Source organism: Chrysemys picta, chromosome 9 (assembly GCF_011386835.1).
Source record: "Chrysemys picta bellii isolate R12L10 chromosome 9, ASM1138683v2, whole genome shotgun sequence".
NCBI lineage: Eukaryota > Metazoa > Chordata > Testudines > Emydidae > Chrysemys > Chrysemys picta.
Window position 1 is genome coordinate 2,718,773 of NC_088799.1, and position 5,303 is coordinate 2,724,075.

The window sequence follows — 5,303 nt, forward strand, 5'->3', positions numbered from 1 at the left end:
TCGCTGCTGAGATCCCACTTCTTAAATTGGGGACGGGGGGAGGAGAGGGCTTTGGATAGGGCTGCCTGAAAGAGGCTAAATCGGAAACCATCCGGAGGGGCTCAATGACCCTGGATGCCAGATGGAGCCAACCCAGGCCCTCCTCTGACAGAGGACAATGAAAACAGGAGGACTGGAGGAAACTGGTATAAATTTGAGTTTGGGCTGTGCTAGCACGCTTGGATCTGGATCCACGATCCCCCAGACACGGGGCATCCCCATCGGAGAGTCTGCTCTGGGCTCATCCATTTCTAGGGCTCAGATACCATGGTGATGGGCAAGAGAGAACCACCAAATGTGTAAGAACCCGGAGAGACTAAAACAGATTAGAAAAGAATGGTGTCAAACAGGAGCAAAAGGAGACAGGCCTGTGAAAGGAGGTAGATCGGTAAGTAACGGGGGTGGTGTCCCTTGGCAACAGTTCACACAGGCCTTCTCTTTGGTTCCAGTTCACACAGGAACTTGCAAACCTGTAACTCAAAGCAATACTCCACTGCCACTGGCAGGGCTTTGCTTTGTGGTCAGTCCCCGAATTCCACAGGGTGCCCAGTGGCATCCATCCTTCAGCCAAGCAGCGTGGACGCGAACCCAGGCCGTGGTTCAGGTTTCCTGGCGTGAAGTTCTTGTGCACTACGTCTTGCACATCTCTTCTTCCAGCAAAGGCATTTGGCAGCAGTGCGGATTCTGTCATTCACATGTTTGCAAAGGAACAGGTTTTGGGGGGAGGGGGGGGAGCGATGGACAGACCACGTACTGCTCCCTCCCTCCCTCTGACACAGAGATCAGGGCAGCCAAAGGGCTGCAACTACAACCAGCAACTGTGTGTATGGGGGGTGGAGGAAGGGCCCCATGGCCGGGAGCTCCCCGTGACCGCTGAACCCCTCCATGTGCCAGTTCAGGGACTCGCTACAAACTGGCCCTTTGGAAGTAAAACAGTAAAAACCGGAAGCAAAGAGAGGTAGGAATTTAAAAGCAAGTGAACAAGAGCTGGTGGGGGGGAGGGTACAAAGCTGTGAGCCTGCATCTCGCCAGAGATTCTGGCTAATCTGGCATATCCTAGGTTGTCCCCCGCTCCCTCCCCAAACAGACCTTAATAAGCACTGAAAACAGCCAGCCTGCTAGTGACCAATGGAGACGGCAGCTCCTGGCGATGCAGGGGCCTGTCCTGGGGCTATCTGCTGGGAGCGTGGAAAGCCAGAGGAGGTGTCACCGCTCTCGCCATCCACCACCAGGCAGCCCGTGTGGAACCAGGCAGGCGTTCAGCAGCGGCAGATCAGACAACCGGAGCAGATTTGGAGATAAGAACTCAAGGTGACGGGTCCTTTTTGCTCCGGAGAGAAATAAGGAGAGGGTGGTGGGCCCGAGTCTGCTCCCAGACACACCGACAGCTCCACTGCAGTCAGCGTAAAACTGGAGTGAGCAGCTTCAGAATCCAACCCAGTTTCTCTCCTGAACCTTCAGATGGAACTAAAGCAGTGTCAGCGGGCCAGGATCTCCTCCCCGGGCCTGTTCCTGCTCTCCAGGACTTCAGCTGGAGCAGGAGAATGGTGTCTCTTTCCAACACACGGGTCTTCTCCTTCACCACTCCTCCATCTCCCTCTGCTCTCATTCTGTATGCTGACATCATAACTGCAGATCTACGAACACTTCCATGCATTCTAGGACCTAGCTCCTTTGGAAGGTGTTATATTGAATTACATTAGGGGATGGTAAGTTAAAAAGGGGGAATGGAACCCTCTGATCTCTCAGTGAGTCTTGGGGGGAGGTTTGGATTAGCTCGAATGAACGGGTCCATCTGCTCCCTCGCTGACTGCTGTATCCCAAAGAGAAATGCAAGCATCACTGACCTTTATCCCAGAAACATCGCTAGTACCATGTTACCACGGCTGGCCCAGAGATGTACATGAGCAGCCTGTGTGGGACACTAGAGTGTCAGAGACGTATCACAGCTCCAATCCCCCAGTGTGACTTATCCAGTGGTTGAGGCACTAGCCTAGGATTATAGAGAGCTGGGTTCAATTCCCTGCTCTGCCACAGACTTCCTGTATGACCCTGGGCAAGTCATCTAGCCGCTCTGTGCCTCAGTTTCCCCTATGTACAAAGGGGACACTAGCACTGCTTTCAGAGGTGAGGAAACACATTAGAGGTTGTATTTCCAGACTACGGTGATGGGGGCTGTATGACAGGTGGCTGCAAAACTGATTTATGGCAGCAGCTTCTAGGCTGATCCCAGCAGTCCTTACTCCTTCAAGTAAGTCCTAATTTCACAAGAGTAAGGGTGCCTGCATGTGTAAGCACCGAGAGGCTCATATCTTACCTACAGCGCACACACATAGTTACCTAGATCAGCTCATCTCATTACTTTCATCAAAAGGCGTCAGCCTGGTCATTCTTCAATTCTATAATGAAAGTACCTGCTTCAAAGCCATGTACAGTGATGCTGCAGGGCTACACACACACACACACACACACACACACACACACACACACACACATACACACACAATGAAGCAGAGATCTAAGGAGAACAAAAATATTCTTTACAAATGAAGCCCTAACACCCTTAAGTGGAGTCATTAAAATACAATCCTTGGTTTGATAATAAGTTCTTCTGATTATTACCATATGTAAATATATGTCACAGAGTCTAATGGTATAAGAGTCCAAATCTCACAGCATCACCTACTCGCTTTAATGTGAAAGTAGTTGCTTCAGAAAAAAGAGAACTCTGTGTGTGTGTGTGTGTGTGTGTGTGTGTGTGTGTGTGTGTGTGTGTGTGTGAGAGAGAGACATTTAAAATGGGAACTGGACACACACACACACACACACACACACACACACACACACGAGTTAAAGGTTCATGTGTCCCAGTTTTAGAAAGAACCTCTACTTACTTCGTAAAGAACAATGGTTCCACTTCAATGCTATTTTCTCCCTCCTTCTCCCACTGCAGATTGTGTTGTAAGCTCTGAAATGACTTATTTACAGATTCAGCAAACGGCTAAGGTCACAATGACCTTCCCATGTGCTGACTGGCTGGTCACGAAAGCTACTGGGGACTGTGTGGGTCTGGCTAATACGGTCTCCCTCTGTGGTAAGCCCACTACTTGCTTGAGTTGATATTCACACTCACTCTGGGCTGTGGTTTCAAAAAGCCAAGAACAATTAACCTGACACAACAAATACCTGTCTCATCATATTTAAACCTGGGGGTTGACAGGAAAAATATTTTTTTTCTACTTGGCTTGGATTTACTGGTGAAACACTTTGAAAAACAAATCCTCAGACAACGGCTCCTCTAATCAGCATGTCTTTGTCCACTCGGCATTGAATTTGATTTATTAAGGTGTGCATCACAGCACATATCCTGTACAGTATTGTGGGGGGAGAAGGTTCTACTGAGATCCGTTCAGATGCCTTTTTTACTAATAAAGAAATAATTAACTTAAGAGAGAAATTAAATCATCTCACAGAGCAATGCTCATTGTCTTAATTACTGCAGTCAATAAGGCACTTGCTGCAACTATACATCAAAGGCTATATTTAAAAAAAATCCCCTTCCTCAACAATATAATACCATATTATAGAAGAGGAAATACATTAGACAGTCAACTGCACTGATTTCAATCAATCTCCCTCGCTTTGTCTGCAAGCCAAATAATTATAGTACCTCCTTTTAACAGACTTATTTATTTCACACATACACGGTCCCAAATATATGTCTACATGTATACACAGCCACACACACACATCTCTATCTATCTATCTGAATATTATGGTGTTATGACTTTGCAATGACATAATTAAAGTTGCATTCTGCTTTACGCTTAAGATGGGAGTTCAACCTCTGTATGATGATCACAATGTACCTGCCCCAAATTTTCAGCACATCATCTCAAAGCAAAGCTTGAATTCTTTGAGGGGGGGCAAGAAAATTGCTTCCTGAGTTTCCAAGTTCCAATCAATTCAAAATTCAAATGTTCAAGTTCTGAGATTCATAATTTTTCACACTCTTCTAGCTTAAAAACTACAAACTGGAGGAAATCGATGGCCATAAAGAAAGACTGGTGGATGCTTTGGAAGTAAGTATTTGGCTAATTAACAAAATATGAGTGTACTTTATCATAACAGAATCCTTATGTGTCAGAGGCAGTCCAAGGAGAACTAGATTTATGACTACCAGTATCTTCTGCAAAAGAGAGGAGCTACTGGATCGAAGAGTGGGACTTTTGTACAAGCTGAACACTCTCATGATGACCAGGATATTTGATACTCTAGCTGTTGCTTTGTCGCAGAATCTGCAGTTCCACTTTCATGCAGATTGTGTTCAGGAGACTCCCATTGCCTACAACAGGCTTTATAGCGGAGCAAATGTGAAAAATCGGGATGGGGGTGGGGGGGGTAATAGGAGCCTATATAAGAAAAAGACCCAAAAATCAGGACTGTCCCTATAAAATCGGGACATCTGGTCACCCGAAGGGAGCTCAAGTGCTTTTTGATGGCTTTTTGCTCACCGAATGCCAAATGAAAGCATTTCTAGCAACACATGGGTATGGCCAGACCATGAGATGGTGCAAATTGGAGTGACATTGATTTATACCAGCTGAGGATCTGGCCCAGGGACTGTACCGTGGGGATACTTGCCAATTTCCCCTGAGGCAAAGTCCTCAGTGTCTGCCCCCTTCCCTTGCACTGCCTTATAATGACCACAGGAAACACCTCGATTGTCAGAAACACTGAAGATGAACTAATGAGAGATTTTTTTTACAGTGATTGTCTAAAGGCAACTAGCAAATTTGTAAGTACCACCACTGCCACATGTGCAGTCTGTGCATGTTTAATACATAGCACAGAAACATGCATGTATTACATAACACGCATCCACACATATTATAGCCACACATATAAGCCTCTAAATGTCTATTTTGAAATGTAACCCATTCCCCCCTCCCCCCGCCCATGATGTGGCTAATTCCTGGGCAGGATACACAGTGTAGTATTTTTGCTGATAAAGCAATAATCCCCTTCTGTGAGGAGCTGACAGGTTTTGAATTGCCTCATATTCCCAGGCTTTAAACTCGGCACCAAGTCAGCCCCTGCAAATGTTCCAGTCCAAAGGAGTCTGGCTGTCCATTATTACAGGCCAATTCTTTGTCGACTATGAGGTGCCAACTGGCTGGGAGGAAAATCCAGGAAGGGCATGCAGGAATTCACCTCTTTCTACACACTAGAGACGTGGATTTTCTGACAGAGGAATTTGCCTC

General features: G+C 46.6%; 1 long non-coding RNA gene across 1 annotated transcript; it reads right to left on the reverse strand.

Annotated features, from left to right (window-relative positions):
* Window positions 1-1,029: 1,029 nt before the first annotated feature.
* Window positions 1,030-3,250, reverse strand: LOC135973557 (uncharacterized). Its single transcript, XR_010590461.1, has 3 exons — window positions 2,934-3,250; window positions 2,380-2,438; window positions 1,030-1,711 (listed from the first exon to the last, which is right to left on the reverse strand). It is a non-coding gene; the product is annotated as an uncharacterized LOC135973557 (long non-coding RNA).
* Window positions 3,251-5,303: the final 2,053 nt, after the last annotated feature.